The following is a 16,169-nucleotide window of genomic DNA, read 5'->3' on the forward strand; positions in this document are numbered from 1 at the left end:
TTTTCCTGTGTTGTCTCTATATCCACCCACCCAATATTAACCTCATATGTCCTAAATGCATCGAGAAAATTACTTCAGATTTGTTACTAACCTGTACTTGGACCCAAGGATGAGCTGCTCATATTTTTATCTGGCCAGAGGTCAAGGTCACTGGGACCTCAGCGCTGTCTGAGTCTTGTGAAAGCAATATCTCCGGACGCACCCGGAGAAAATCCGATTGCAGCGCAAACATTCACTTAGAATTTAACAACAGGCCACAAAAATGAAATGCCTGATTGGTTCAAATTGTCAGCTGATGACATTTGATATCCAAAAGTTTAAAGGTCAGCCTCACTGTGAAGTCGTAGTGCTGTATAAAAACAATTTTCTGGCCATCATCTATCACGGTAACTCATGATATGTATCCGCATCTGCACTGACATGGGCTGCATGTCTGAACTGCAACTTAAGTTGCTTGGACTGGACTATAGTGCCATTCAAAAGTGCTAACCCATTCAAATATGCACATGTGCACAGCAGATTATTTCATTTTGTTTTCACTCTTGTAATCTTAACCTCAGTTCAAGTCGAAATATCAAATCCAAGTAAGGCTGCTGTCTGCTAGTATGCATCACTCTCAAGTCCTCAAAAAGACTAAATGCTAACTTTTAATTCTAGTTGCTATACTGTAAAACTCCTCCATTGTGCTCATCTGAGGTGCAGCTGCTGTCGGACATGAAGTCCGACAGAGGACAGAGAAACACAAAAGGTGGTCAGCGAACAGGAACATGGCTGGTGACAGGCTGCCTGCATGTGGGGTGGTTTTGCTAACGAGAAGCCATTGTGCCCTCGGTGAAGGTTAACTCTCTGATTCAGGGAGGCAGGAAGTGTTAGCTGCCTCCCCTGCACTTTTCCCATCCGCAGCCTCTGCCAAGCCTCAGCAGAACAATCCAGCCCCTGTGACTGAGAGGCAGGGAGGGAAACAGAGGGAGAGTCAAAGACAGAAAAAGGGAGGACTAAGGGGAGGGGGGGGGGGCACTAGAGGTCCAAATCTGCAGGGTAACATCAGGCTCCTACGTTATGCAAGTGTTCCCTTTTTGTCTGCCTCACCCAGGGTTTTGATACGGATTGCACGAAGAATGATGGTAATGCCGAGCATTCACTCTGTCCCCTCTTCACCAAAACAGCCTCCATTTATGGTTACTCAGACATATTTTCCCTCACAATTGGAGCTGAAAAGTGGCCAGCTGTAGCCAGGTTCCAGTAGGTTTACGCTCTGCCCACACACACACACAAACAGGCAGGCACACACATACACACGCCCATAAGCACACACACCGTGAAATGGATATAACTAAATGCACTCAGAGACAAACATTCGCATAGAAAATAGATATCTCAAAATGTCCACACACAAACACACTCACTGAGAAAATAGATATCTCAAACTATGCACACAAACACACGCAGACTCATAAGTCACACAACCTCATACCGAATCAACAATCGCATCTTTGTTAAATTATCCAGGAAATTGTTTGCAGTGCTTTGATAACACAGGTGTTTATATGGTAATAGCTTCTGGAGGCTGGATAAGAATGAAACAATAAAGTCATTAGGGTGTTACAAGAAGAAATGAAACCAGGTTTCTTCACACACTGCAATGCATCACCTAAACACACACGCACATAGTCTCAACAAGAAGAGGCTGAACACTTACACCCAGATTCATTAAAGAAAAAAGCTTTTGTCAGCCACCTTAATGACCCTTGATGTGTGTGAACCTCTGCCAAGTTGTCCATGGAAGGGCCATTTATCTCTGCTGGTGTGGTTATACAAAAGATAAAAGAATATCGAATACACACAGGATAAAATGGATCATTCATAGGAATGACACCTGTTTATCTCACCTGAGCCGTTAAAGGCTTTCATCTCAAGTGTGGTGGTCCACAATGTACGTAAGTAATCACTGATATGAGGTGATCCCCCCTCCCCGTTCAGATTTGTTATTGACATCAGGCTTATTTCCCATCTGTCAACATTTCATATCCTCGGTGATCTGCTGGAATTCGCTCCATCCTCACAGGTAGCGACCTTTGCTGACTTCTCTCTGTGTTCTGAAGTGTGTTCTGAAGTGTGTTCTGAAGTTGTGTGGGATGTCATATATCATATGCAGCTGGCATTCCAAGATGTTCTATCCTGAACATCCATTGCAAGCTGGAGGGCCATTCAAATTAAAGGTGGAGAACAGGTCCATACGCCGCTGTCACCAGATGCCTTCAAACGCCTTTACCAAGTCTTACTGTGGGAAGAGGATATAGAGGTGGTACTATCATTCTGTTATTTATTCTTTAAGCAGTTGGTTATTAAGGTCTTTGCAGAGGCTCCTTATAAAAATATTATTTCACAGTTAATTTAGGAAATCTGTATGTGCCTACTTTAGCATCCATGTGTGTGCATATATGCACAAGCACATACCCCCCACCTCTCACAATTTCAAACTAAATCTAAACAAGAAATACATGAAAAAAGAGCCTTTAAGTCCTCAACAGATGAGAAGAAAATGGCAAGTAAACGAAACATATGTTACCAGACAACATATTCCCCCTCCACTGGGGATGTGCTAGCTGCCTCCCACCCAAGCTAATGCGACAAGATGCGTATTTATCGCCCCACAGAACTCCCAGAACGTAACCATATGGAGCGGCACTTAAATGTTTAGTTGTGCGATCGTGCCTTTGTGGAAATTAGCAATTGTACTAGTCTGCGTAGATTTCTTCAGCTGCTGCTGTTCTGGACAAGTGGAACTGTCTTTATAGCAGGGAAAAATCATAGATGCGTTTTGTCCGCTGCGAAGAGCATTGCAGGGTGACAGGCAGGCAGTGTGTGAACAAAGATGTGTATCCACAAAGGTGCCCTCTCCCCATCTGATCCCGACACATTTCCCCTACAAAAAGCAAGGGGTTGTGCACAGCGTGCAGATGCTGCTAGCCTGCCTATGTTGGTAAATAATGAATAGGTCACACCTGGTGGTCTCTTAGAGGTTCAGTGCAGCCTCTGTCCCTCTCTGGTGGTGGTTTGGGAATATGTGTGCACCTCTGAGTGTATGGCGGAGGTCTAGCATTAATCAAAATTCTCCTGCAGTCTTCATATTTGTTGTGCTTTCTTTAACCTTTAGCAACACTGTGTCCTCTCGTGTCATCTCTCTAAAGTGCTTGAACAGTGCTTGTGCTTTTATCATGTAGCGGTGTGTGTATGTGTGCGAAGCAATGGCATCGAGAGCCAGTAAGAAGCATTAGCCGAGCCTCTGCGTTGGGCAGGGCCTCGTAAGAATGTGTTCAGCACTACCACAAGGTGACAAATGACTAACTTAGATTTCCACAGGGAGCTAAGAGACTGCACTTAAAAGTGTCCAGCAATCCGGTGTCCATCACAAGCATAAATGATTTCTGAAGAGTCTTTTTTTTCCTCTTCTTTTTGCCTTGGGACCACAAATGACTAAAAGCTAATTCATTATTTGCGATCACTTCAAAACATAAAGCCTCCCACATAAAAGATTTCTCAAATACCCAGTTGAGATGTAATGCATCATCAGTCATGCTAGCAATCTCGCTCTATCAAAAAGGCTTGTCTCATTAAAAATACATGCGGTGTATTGAGCTGAAGTGTACCAATCATGCAAGCTTTCCATGAAAACTCCTTGTGCTGGTTTACAATCAGCAGGTAATGAGCAGCTAGGGGCTGAAGTGGATTTTCTACATTTTTCAGCATCCGTGGTGAAAATTTGGCTGCAAGAAGGGATCGCTGTTATTATCAAGCAGTCTATTTGGGTTAATAGTTTAATGCTAATGCCGTAAGATTTTTAAAGATAGTGCACAAGTTCCAAAACAAGAAAATGTTTTAGAAGTTATGATGATTATTAATGGATTTGCTAATTGATTTTAGCATTTTTTCCAAATGCGCTTGTCTTTGTTCAGTGTTTGAATTGCTGTCGTTCTCCGCGCTGACTATCAGCAAAGCACCTCAATACTGTTAATAGAGATTTTGTATAAGTGGCTCATTTATTCAACAAGAAACTCTTCCGGAAGTTTTCGATACGAGCGGTTCTGCCTCGCCTATCAGCAGCACGGGTTGTGTGTGGCAGAGATAACGTATGGCCATTGCGTCATAGGGACGGCGCGATTGGAGGCGGATTCGGGAGTCAAACAGCGTCTTATCTCCTGTATATCAATCACAGTGCACTGTGTCTCCCGCACACACAGGAGTGCCAGAGCTTACTGCTTTGTTTGTTGTAGCAACAAAACTGCTCTGAAGTGGTATTGTGGTGCCCTTGTTTTGTTTTGTTTTTTTTAATATTTTTTCATAAAGGTTACTTGCTGTGTTGTCAGGGAAGCAGGAGAACAGAGTCCCCAGACTGTAGGTTCACAAAGCTCCGCAACAGCAAGAATAGAAATCATAGGATTTCTATTGACAGCAGCACTTCCAGTCAATAGTCTTTACAGGGTTTTGTGTTAACACAAACACCACGCGAAGCACCACAGCACACTCTATGAAACGCGCTCCACTCTGCAAGATAAACTGTTGTCATCAAGGAATTAGAGTAACTATCTGCTTTGTGTGTTTTCCCTGCGAGCAAACAACACAGCAAATCAAAAGAATGTTTACAGGGGCTGCAGAGGAGAAGAAGTGGAAGTGAAGAACAACGCCATGTTTCCTGTCTAGTGATTTGTAAAACTCTTGAATTAATTTTGGCCCGGAAAGCTGGCTCAGCTTACAGGGAGTTTTCCCTATAAACAGTGGAACGGAGATTCCTGCCCCTCAAGTTCTTTCCATTCTTTCCACGCTCTCTTTGTGTGTGTGTGTATGCTTGTGTGTGGTTGCACATGTTCACAAAACTAACACTAATTTACAAGCATGCCCGTTATTCCCGATTTGGATTTTGCATTGTCTGAAAATTAGTTATGCTTGTTGAGTTTTTGCTACTGTTTTCAGCAGTAACATTAATGCAGGAAGTGACTATTCCTAATTATTACAACTTGGGTGTATTTCCACAGCTTTGGCCACTATGTCTGTTGTGATGACTATGGTAACAGTATCTTCAAAAACTGTGAGAGGTTTTAAACCAACGTTTCTGCAGCAAGGTCTGAAAAACCTGCAGCATCATGAAACAAGTAAAAAAAAAATCCTAATTACTTTATTTAGAGATACGAGAAAACAGGTGTTGCATATGATGTTGTATCTTAATTAAAAATATCTGAAGAAAACTGACTTTTTTAAAAAGTAGTTCAGCTACGAGAGCTGCACCAGCCATCGCCCAACTGGTATCCATCAGTCCAACAATCAAGAACTGGTGATAAATTTGCTGTGTTGTGTGTTAAGAGCAACATCCCCTGCACCCACCACCTCCTTCTAATTCTAAATATCCCATTAGGGTAAAAGACCTAAATGTAGAAATCAGATGAAATAGACGCCTGGTAGCATCTAAAAGGTCAGACCTTAATATTAAGTTTTAGGAGGTCTGTATATATTAGAATGGAATATAAAATAACGAGTATAATAAGCAACACAATACCTAACATGTCTGAATAATTTAGGCCTGAAACCCAGATTTAATTCTTTCTTTTGCTCCAATTAGTTCTCCACACTCTGGCCCAGTTCAGCTATGGTTCCCCTGTTGCTCTGCCAGCAACCCGCCCAGTTCCCCACGCGTCCTGTCATACACTCTTCCCCACTCTGCCATGGCTCAACAGCCCATCCCCGACCTGCCCAACCCTGCACTGATTATATATATTTATCTATCAATCACATTGAGCTAGATCGGTCTCATTTTATAGCAGCCGTCACACAAAATGTGTGTAAACAAAACGTGTTGCTAGGCAAGCAGGCACATCAAACGTTGATGGACATCTAAATGATTCTCTCTGTGGTTCTAGGTATAAGTGGTTATAATGTTTTGGGTTTTTTTTTTTCTTTTTATTCCACACACCCCAATATTCATTGTGTGCGTATTATGAATAAAACCTTTTGGGAAAAGTCATAAAAAATGAAATGAGAGGCTTTTATTTTAACAGTGTTACATGAGCACTAAAATGCCAAGGGCTCAAAATGACCCTGTTCTAGTGTTAACTAGCAATGTACTGGTCTGCTGCCTAGCTTGAGCACTGGCGCTAGTTTCTTAGCTTGTGATCTTTACCCAAACAGATATGGAAACTTCCACGTTGCTTTTTTTCTTCTTCTATCTTTTTATGGTGCTGAATATCAATCATACATTGCCAGATCTCTGATCGGTACAGTTGCTAGTCATGCATAGTCAGAATCTAGCATGGTGCTTGTTTACAACTCTCAGTGACACCTCAACTAAACAAACTGGAATGAGGCACCACCTTGTGGCACTATTTAGCAGTTGTGTGAAAATCTCTGAATTCTCAAAATAAAGTGACAAAGTTGAGAGATCATTTAAGAAAGCTACTATAGATGTCAGCAGGTATTGGTTTCTGGGAAATTTATGATATGATTGTTAACAGAGCTGTTGGTTAAAACATGAAAATAAGTTCCAGATTTTGTGAAACTTGAAGATTCATGTAAAAAGTTTCAAAACAGCCTAAACTGCTTAAAGTCAGCTAAAATCAACAGGGTATCAAATACCTGCGAGAGGCAATTCTTCTACTTTTCATTTGCCTGCCTCTCTTTTTTCACTTTGTGTGATCAAGATACAAATTTATTTGCCTGTGGCGCTCCTCTGTTCTTTGATGTTTCTTCTTACTACACTCGTGTCCACCGAGGCCAGAAAGAAAAACAACTTTTCCAAGTTTAGCTGTCGAACATCAAATCGTGAACATCGGTATTGACTCGCGTCCCACCAGGCCAATTTAATCTGTGATTCAGCTCGCACAGTTTAGCCAGCAGAAGGAATCGCGTTATTAAGCCCCCTTAATGAAACAGTCAGGATGGACTCTCCATATCTTTGTGCACTAAAAAAAGCTCTTCTAAATGGAAAACACATTGTCTTCATTATTTGCAAGTGTACAATGAAGGCAGTTGCCATGACTACAGCCATCGGAGGCTGAAGCCTGGTTTGAGGCCAGAGGGGCTACAGGAACAAAGTGGCTCCTAATGGAGAGATTGTACAAATGACTCTCTGAGAGGGTTATATATCGCTGGCATTTTCATGTTGGCCAACACAGTCGCGGTGCAACAAATGATCGGTTTCAGATCATATCCTCGTGTCAGTGCTGGTTCTGTTTAATGAAACAAGATAAATCTCGCCAAGTTATTTGCTATTCCCACCGAACAGTCTGCTAAATATTCTTAGAAATGCATCTCTAAATGGCTGTCCTATGTTGTTTTCCAATGTATCGGCTTTTTAAAGAGCCTTGCGGAAACTTCCAGTGTACACCAATCAAAATGCAGATTGTCTACACAGTGGGGTGTCCACCCAGGAGAATTAGAGCTGAATACTAAGCAGGAGAAAGCTCTCAGTTTTGACTGCTGTTTATGCTTTGGAGACAGCAAGAGGGAGGTAAAACGAGAGCGAGAGAAACGGCATCGCTTAATTTCTTTTCTCGTCTTGAATGTAGGTTAAATTACCTTTAAATCTCACACAGAATTGCACATTGCAGGTAAATGAGTCACTTGGCAGCTGATAAGTAGCTGCAAAGACATGCTGGGAATCAGAGACAAGGCGCCTTTTTGCTGGAAGAAAGAGACATTTTGCTAATAATAGAGGAAACGGTGGTATGGGACCTCTCTGCTCTCCGATTCATGTCAGATAATAATTGGTTTACCTGATACGATGCCCTGTGTTTGGTCGGTGATGGGGCGGCGGCGAAACAAATTACTTGGGGGTTGACCTTTTGTAGCGCCGTGCTGACCCCAGGCAGGGAGGCTGCATGACAGGAACACTAACACACCACAGTCTGGATATTACATACAGAGGTGTAGGTTTAGTTATTATACTGTCTGCGACATTTATATACCATTGTATCACCCTAGCAAATTACACTGCGAATTGCACACATATGTGTTTTATGAAATGTTAATTGCTTTAATGCATTGGCCTTTTTATTTTGGCTCATACTCTGCCTAATACGTGAGCATACATATACATCATTTCTGAATAAAATGTAGATAAAATAGTCTAAATAGCATTTTTCAGCCTTAAATGGTGAGAACACATTTTACACACAGGCTATGCAAAGCTGTAACACAATCTACCAATCACAGGGCAGCCTGCATGTAGCCCAAGGCTAGTTCAGTGTCCCACAGATGTGACAGAGAGTGTTTATGTTGATTAAAATCTTTTATTTACAGAGATAAAACAAATTTTGAGTTGTTTTGGAGGTTGTTTATCCACTAGAGCAGCTTACCTTATTAGCTCTGTCGCAGCACATGTAGCAGAGTAGCATCTTTAAGGAAGCTGTTTCAACCAGTTAAAAAAAAGAGAGAAAAGAAAAGCAATTGCCATCCATAAGTCAAAATTTCAGGCCAGAGTTGGCCTGAGTTGCATATATCTAAATTTTTACTTAAAAGCTAACTAAGTTTTCAATTTCGCAGGAAATGCAGATATCCTCTGCAATTTTTAAGGCTTTTAATGGCAATATATAACTTTTAACACTAAAATAAGAACAAATAATTTGGCGCGGTATAAATAGATTTAGCTATATCCTATTTATTGATATATTTAGTAAATGTAATTTACTAAATAAATTATAAAATTCTAAAAAAAAAAAAAAGTATTAACTTATAAATTAACATTAAATGTAATGTAATAACATGTGTAGCTGTCTTGAGTGTTTCGCTGAGTTTTCTCGTGTTTTTAGTTTTGTTCCATTTATTTTCCAGTGGCAGAAACGCACTTCCATACATCACAGTTAGGCAGATGGTGGTGAGGATTGTGTGTGTGTTTATTTAGATGCTAGGTTAGCTCTAACACACAGTATGTACAGTATATGTATGCATACATGTAAGTAAAACCTGCAGGCATATGGATAACAGCATTTTTATATTGACTTTGGCCCCAGAAAGTCAGTGTCAGTTGGGATCTAATAAAATTTGCCAAAAGAGCACTTTCTGCTGCCTGTAAAGCTTATTGTGTGAGCCAATTGTTAAAAAAAAAAAGGGGGGGGGGGGGGGAAAGATGAGTGAATTAGCATTTTTGTCAACTCAGCCACTCGTCAATGGGATTATAACTGCAGGATAGTAAGTGATTTTACTGAGTAAATTGGACTGGAACTATAAAAGTTAAGGGCCGACCAAGAAAAAGGATCTGTCTGAATCTAAATTATCTGTGGTTATCGACTGCTAGGTGCCATTCAAAGGAACTTTGACTAGATGCAAAATCAGATTTGTTATTGTCGACATAAAAAAAAAAGCAATTGAGTTGCACTTTCAAGTTCCTTTTTCTTTAAGTCTCTCTTGTAAATGCATGAGGATTCTGCACAGTGGCGGCAGCTCACTGTGTCGTGTTTGTGCAAGGTTTATTTTACCCTTGCGAACAGGTTGTTCACACGTTTGAAAGGAGCTCTGTTTGTGCTGTGGCTGGCCTTAAAGCTTGTTTCATGTCTTTGTTTATCTGAGAAGAGAAGAGTTCTCAACTCTCAAGACTTGTTTGTCCTTCCTGGGCTCAGACACTCAGCAGTCGTAGATCTAGTTGGACTGTTTTCTTTCGGTGTTCTCTACGGAGTTTTCATTAATGTGATGAAAGAGATCCGGGGCTTTCGAGGGCCCGGCGTGACGTCCGGAATATCCATTTTTCTGTAGATCAAGACTAGATATACTCCCAATTTAAATTCAAATCCTGGTGAATTGTCTGTGGTCTGCAAGGCACGTCACTGTCTCAAAAAGGCGCCGCTCGATATTATAACGCAATTTGTATGTTAAAAAGGAGGCCCCTGTTGTTTAGATGTGTTTGGAAGTGTGAGTGTGTTTGTGTATGTGTGTATGCGTGCGTGAATATTGACGTGTCACTGACAGGGACGGCTTCGCCGGGCATTGTGTCAGGGAGGGGAGGCTGCTTGCTTTCAATCCATTATTGACTAATCTCATTAGCCGAGGATCCTAACGCTGAATGAGCGGCAGAAACGGACTCATTGAGATGCGACAATCACGTGCACACACACAAACACATTCAGCTGCAAAGTCACACGCACACATATTGAAGCACGCTGCCACAGAGAAAAGGAGTGACTTGTAATTATAGACAGCAGTTTGGAAAGAAGTTTTTATTGCCCGTAATTAGTCATTTTAATTAAGTGACTGCCTATCTGGGATTTCTACTGGAGCAGCTAATTATATGTTCAGCACTTTTTACTTGTGCCCAGACATGTGTGCGTGTGCCCTCTGTCGCCTTTGTCCCGTGGCTGCCTGTAATGTTTGGTCCGCCACTCGTGGATCGCACTCACCTGTGCGCCTGAAAAAAAACCATCTGCTTTGCATGTGAGCTTGCACCGCCAACATCGTAAATGTCGCTGTGATGGAAAAAGGAGATGCAAAGTGTGGGCGCGATTTGCACAGTCTTAATAGGAGCTGCAGCGCCGCGTAGCTTCGTGTCTCCGTGTTTGTTGCTGGCCAGGTGACTGGGCCACACACCTCTGCAGTATCAGCCAGCAGAGAGAGAGCAGACCACTGCAGAGGGAGATTCATGACCCAGCCAGCCTGTAATTGCTGATGGTTCAGCAGTTTTCAGGGGCTGAAACAGGAGGATACAGAATTTCTCAGCTTTTTCCACTTCTTGCAGCACTCATTTCCTCAGCCTTTCTGATCCAGTGCTTCTCTCTTTCTCCCTCCTCAATGTGCTGCCGCCTCTCAGACCTTCCCACTCTGTCTTTTTGTGCATGTTTGTCTTTAGCTATGTGCGTGTCTCTGTGTGTTTCCCGCACACTTCTGGAAATGCTACTGCAGGCAGCTTTGTTTATGTTCACCTGTCACGCTACCTCAACTTCTCTGATGGATGATGTGGAGCTTGTTGTTTGCCAACAGCTAGAGACAAGTTGTTGCTAAATTATACCCCCAAGCAACATGCCCGTGTACAAAACTAAGGTGAACTACTGCTGGGAAATTGATTAATTGACTGGACTTTCAACCAAAACTGTATTCATTGTTGCCATAATTCCCAAATGTGATGTTTTGCTCTCAGTTCATAACAAATTCATTTTAAATGATCAGCAGTTGCACCTGTATGTTTAAATGTGATATGGATATATTATTATATATGTTATTATAAAGATATTGCCCAATCTTTATAAAGTGATATCTGCATTTGAATATGCAGACGAATGTTGGCAAACTCTTCTGTTACCAGAAGCCTTTCATTTGTTGTCCTTTTGTGATACAAGTTAAGTTGATCAGTTTGTTTGAACAGTCTTTGGTTGCATGGAGGTAAGCGGTCTGTGTAGAGAGCACAACGAGGGATTCCACTTGCCAAAATGCACTCTCAGAATCACTGCCTCTCATTTAGCTTTTTATTAGCTTTTTTCAAATGTATCTGGATTCATAAACAATGACCGGAACAGGAACTCTTAGCCTGGATATCCGCTGGCTACACTGGAAGCGCCGAGAAATTGGCTGTTTTCCCCAGAGGCTAAGTCAGCAGAGAAGCTTATGGGTTTCCAGACCGACCACTGGCCCTATTTATAAAGAGTTTATATGCAGGCATAAGCTTTAAGTACTTCGGTAGGTCCTCACATTTTAAAGTTTGTTAATTGGTTGCTTTTTTTTCTTTTGTTAGGGGTGTATATGTAGATGATGTTTATGCATATAAAGTGTATATGTCCATTTTAAAAGCTAATTTTATGTTTTATATCCATTTAATGTCTCATAAGACTGTGATTTATTTACGAAACGGGCTCCTTTTGCATTTTTCCCTCATAAAAACGTAATTTTAAGAATTATGTATGAATAAGTAAACATTGTGTTGTATGAATAAGGGGCCACTTTCACAAGTATAAGAGCTATATATGAAACATAAACATTTTACTTCAGAGGCGGTGGGAAATTCCTAATAAGTTATTTCTTTTTCACATGGGTGTGTTAAAGGATAGACTGTTATCGCTCCGTATGACAGCATATTTCCATAAGCTGGAACTCTGCCACGCCTCTCCTACAGTAACATTCAATATTAATTTGATACTATTTTTAGCTAGCAGTAGGATTATATAAAATGAGACCATACTGTTGTGCAAGCATCTGATCTGCATCGCTGAGACTCCTTGCATGCGATACGGTTTGCCTTTGGTGTTTTTATGCTGTAGTGACTCCCTAAAGAGGGTCGCACACAATAGGGAAATAATATACACTGAGTGAAATGATCCAAGGATGCCTGGATAAAGAAAGAAAGATGAATAAATGAATAAATGTCTTCAGTGCGTGATCGAAGACTCCACTAAGTCTTTTTCTCCCTGGAGAATCTCCTTTTTCTTCCCTGACACATTGGAATTCTTCACAGCTGCACGTGAAATGAGAGGCTTCCCGATTCATTTACACAAAGGCAATCAAAACATAACAGCCCACGATATCTGGCAAATTAGTGCAGCGCAAGCAGTGTGGTGTGGGCTCCAGAAGAGGCCGAGGAGGGGAGGCAGAGGTCTGCGTGTTGCATGGGATTCATCACATGGTCGTGTGTGTCCCCCCACGGTTCCATAAGGAAGATTTGTGACACGGATTTACTGCAGCTTGTGCTGTCTAACCTCTAAATCAGCCCCCTCCTACACGTCAGACCCATACTCCCTTTTTACATGCAGAGACACTCGGACTCACACGCACTCTGCATGGTCACGGAGGGGGCGGGTAGGACGTCGAAGGTGCAGGGGGCGAAAGGGAAAGGAAGAGAGGTCGAACTGCCCTAGTCAAAAAGCCTCCTCTCTGCAGATCAAGCATCCGCCTGTCTGGTAATGTGTTGTCATTGACCAATTAGGAAATCCAGATCAAACGGGCGCAGGGAATGGCCTCTCACTGGCCCTCTCTAAGCACTCTGCTCTTTTTAATTGAGCACATTTGTGGAATGAGAGGCTTCTCCCCGGAGGGACCGATGGCTGTAGATACTAGCAAGCTGTTAACACTGGATCAGTCCGCCCAGCAAGGTTATCAAACAATCTGCAAATATTAAAAAAGAATATATTTCTATGAGCCATGCTAGCTAGATCACTCCAATTCAGGTCTGTGGACTGGAGGAGAAAATGTTTTTCTGGAAAAATGGAACAAAAAAGATGAAGTAACATCTCAGGTGGCTTTTAGTGTTCAAAAAAACAAAACAGAAAATGGTTGTGAAGGGAATCGTTGCTTTATTGATTTGTAAGATGAAGGTTGTGGCATTCCTTCTTTCAGATGTTGACTGTATTTTTTATTTAACAATGAAACTTTCTCTAAAAATGTAACATCTAAAATAACTGGTCACACGGTCACATTTTCTGTTTTCCTACTTATATTTTTTTATTCAGGTTTTGGACTTTTGATGAATTAAATCAGGAATTTTAAGACATATTCTCAAGCTTTAGGAATTTGTAATTGGCACCTTAAGTGCTGAAAAGGAAAAGCCGATATTCCTGCTGATGAAATTTCCAAATGGAGATGTTAGCGAGGTCATTATAAGGTCTGGCAGTTTGATGGTATGTCTTCACAGACTCCTTTGGTGAAACAGAGAAAGCTCATGTTGCCGCTGTCCATCAGTGTCTAGGCAGGTTGAGCTCATGCACTATTTAAAATCCCTCACTCTCTGTTTCTTTCTGTTTCTCTCCTCCCATTCACTCAAAGTCACAAAAGGCCAAAGGTCACTGGCACAATGGAGACAAGGAGGTCCTCCATCCCCCTGCCCACACCAACAACTCCTTCAAGCACACACACGCAAGCTAACAAACACCCACAACTGCCTCTAACTTATCACAGCTACTCTCGCGTAGTGTATGCTTGTAAAGCAGCGAACACACAAACACGCACACCCCTCCTGTTCTGCTCTCAGCCTTCTTTGAATTCCTTCCCATGTATCTTGCAGCTCGCCTGTCACTCCTCCCCCCAGCGCTATCAGTCTCTCTCTCCCAGACCTCATAATGGCTCCTCTTGGGTAGCGGCTGCGTCTGCGGCTCCCGCTATTTCAAAGTTTTAGCTGGCCGGATTAAGCATGGTATGTGGAAAATGAACAGCCACTCACAGGAGGGACACATGAGCTGAATGCATAATAAACCAGGAGACTGGCAAGAAAAAAAACTGAGAAAGGAAGGCGGGGGGGGCTCAGAAGTTGTCTGAGGCAGTGTCGGCACCTTCGTGGCAACAATATCACTCACAGAAATGGAAATAAAATGCGTCTTTGACTTTTCCTCTATGCTCGCAATCAAAGGCCATTTTTAAGACAAAGTGTTCCGAGGGGTGGTAGTGATGGCTCTCTTTTGTGAGACTTTGAATTTACCTCATATCTCAACAATGGCTGCAGGTTTACACTTTGGCTCACTGGTTTCATCATCACCATCGTCATCATCGTCACATGCCTCCGAAATTCCAGGAGGATTGTGAAGGAAAAAGGAGCTTGGCAGTGAGGCTGATGGAGCACCACAGGCACAGGGAGACAGAGCGGGGCTAGCTAGCCGTTTCACCTCGCGCTGCTCTGCATTTGGTGGGGGCTCGCACAGTCATGTGGCTCATCTGTGCTGCCTCTAGCGCCACGGGGGAATTGACCCCCCCCCCCCACACACACACACACACACAGCTCTCACCTCCCCCCTTGTCTGCTATTAGCGTAAGGGTGGAAGGAAATTAAAAGAGTAGCTCTTTGGAAGAGGCAGTGCACAGCAAACAAGGGAAGGAGGAGAAACAATGATGCTACTCGTGTTTGCAGGTTCTCCTCTAGTTTTTGCCAGCTCCATGAGGGAGGTAGGCTAGCGGATGGATGGTGGCTTGGCAGTGAAGAGAGACTGGCTCCCGTTTGCCTTTGTCCTTTCTCTCTCTCTCTCTTTTTCTTTTTTTAATCGTAGTCAGAGATCAGCCTCTGAGACTTGGTGAAATGTTACACTTGGTTAGAGAGGAGATATTGCTAAGGCCTCTCTATGATCCCAACCCTCTGTTTTCTTCTTCTGCTTCTGCTGGTGGCCATGAAGGGTGGGTGGGGGGTGTCTCTGCCACCCCGGCCTCCTGCCTCCAATACCATGCTCCCTTTGCTTTTCTAATCATGCTGCAGATGTGCCTGATGGCTGAACAATCTCTGTGTACTGAACGTGGTGCTCCCGCAGGAATCCAGGAGCTTGCTTATGTGAGCTGTCATGAAAAAAAAAAAGTGAGAGGGCAAAAAGGGAGGGAGAGAGTGAATGTGGATCTGCGTGAAAGACAGAGCGAGGGAGTGGAGTGAGTTAGAGGGAGAATAGGAGATGGAGAAAGACAGAGGGAAAGAGGGAGAGATCAGTGAACAGCGACCAACACAGCAGGGCTCCTTTGGATTGAGTGTGTGCGTGCGCGCACGCACGAGAGCGAGTGGCACAACTGCGAGCCCGCCCTCGCTCACGGTTGCCTCTGGAGCTGCAGACCAAACCACATTAAATAAAAGAAATCCATTCCCAAGCCTGTTAAGGAGCCATGTGGGGAGGTGTGAGCGTGTGTGTGCACTCGAGTGGCTGCGTGTCCATATGTGTGTGTGTGCAGCAGAGACGTGGGGGAAGGGAGGAGGAGGTGCTGGAGAAGGGCTGAGGGAAGGGGAGGTAGAGCAGGGAGGTGGGACAGGCAGGAGGCAGCTCATATTATCCTCCGTGCCAGCTCTGGATGGAGCCTGCCGGGGATTATGGCACATTCTGTAAGGCAACAATGGAAGAAGCACTGTTACGTACACATTTCCATCCTCTGCTTTTTCCTCCGTCGAACAAACACAGCTTTGTCCTCGCTGCCTGCCTGGCCACTTACCAGGCAGACACCTGGAGTCCTAGAGGTGCCCTCTCTAAACTGAACGCCCATCCCTCAGTGCAAAAAAAACAAAAACGGTCTTCTCTACAATGTTGAGATAATTAAAGGAGAGCTTTCACGCCGGCCTCAGCCGACAGTCAGAAGAAAACAAGACATATCTCGGAATCAAAGCTTATTAAAATCATGAGGGTGAAGAGATGCTTCCTCCCCCTCCTCCTCCTCCTCCTCTTCCTTCTCTCCTCCTACTCCCTCATCTTTATCACCCTTAAGCAAGTGCTGCAAACAGCAGACCCCTAGTCAATGATGGTGCAGATTAG

General features: G+C 43.1%; 1 protein-coding gene across 7 annotated transcripts in view; it reads left to right on the forward strand.

Annotated features, from left to right (window-relative positions):
• LOC146512590 (zinc finger MIZ domain-containing protein 1-like) overlaps nt 1–16,169 on the forward strand; it is a 114,748-nt gene that overhangs the window by 49,268 nt on the left and 49,311 nt on the right. The gene's annotated exons all lie outside the window — the stretch shown is intronic.

Source organism: Neolamprologus multifasciatus, chromosome 8 (assembly GCF_963576455.1).
Source record: "Neolamprologus multifasciatus chromosome 8, fNeoMul1.2, whole genome shotgun sequence".
Classification (NCBI taxonomy): domain Eukaryota; kingdom Metazoa; phylum Chordata; class Actinopteri; order Cichliformes; family Cichlidae; genus Neolamprologus; species Neolamprologus multifasciatus.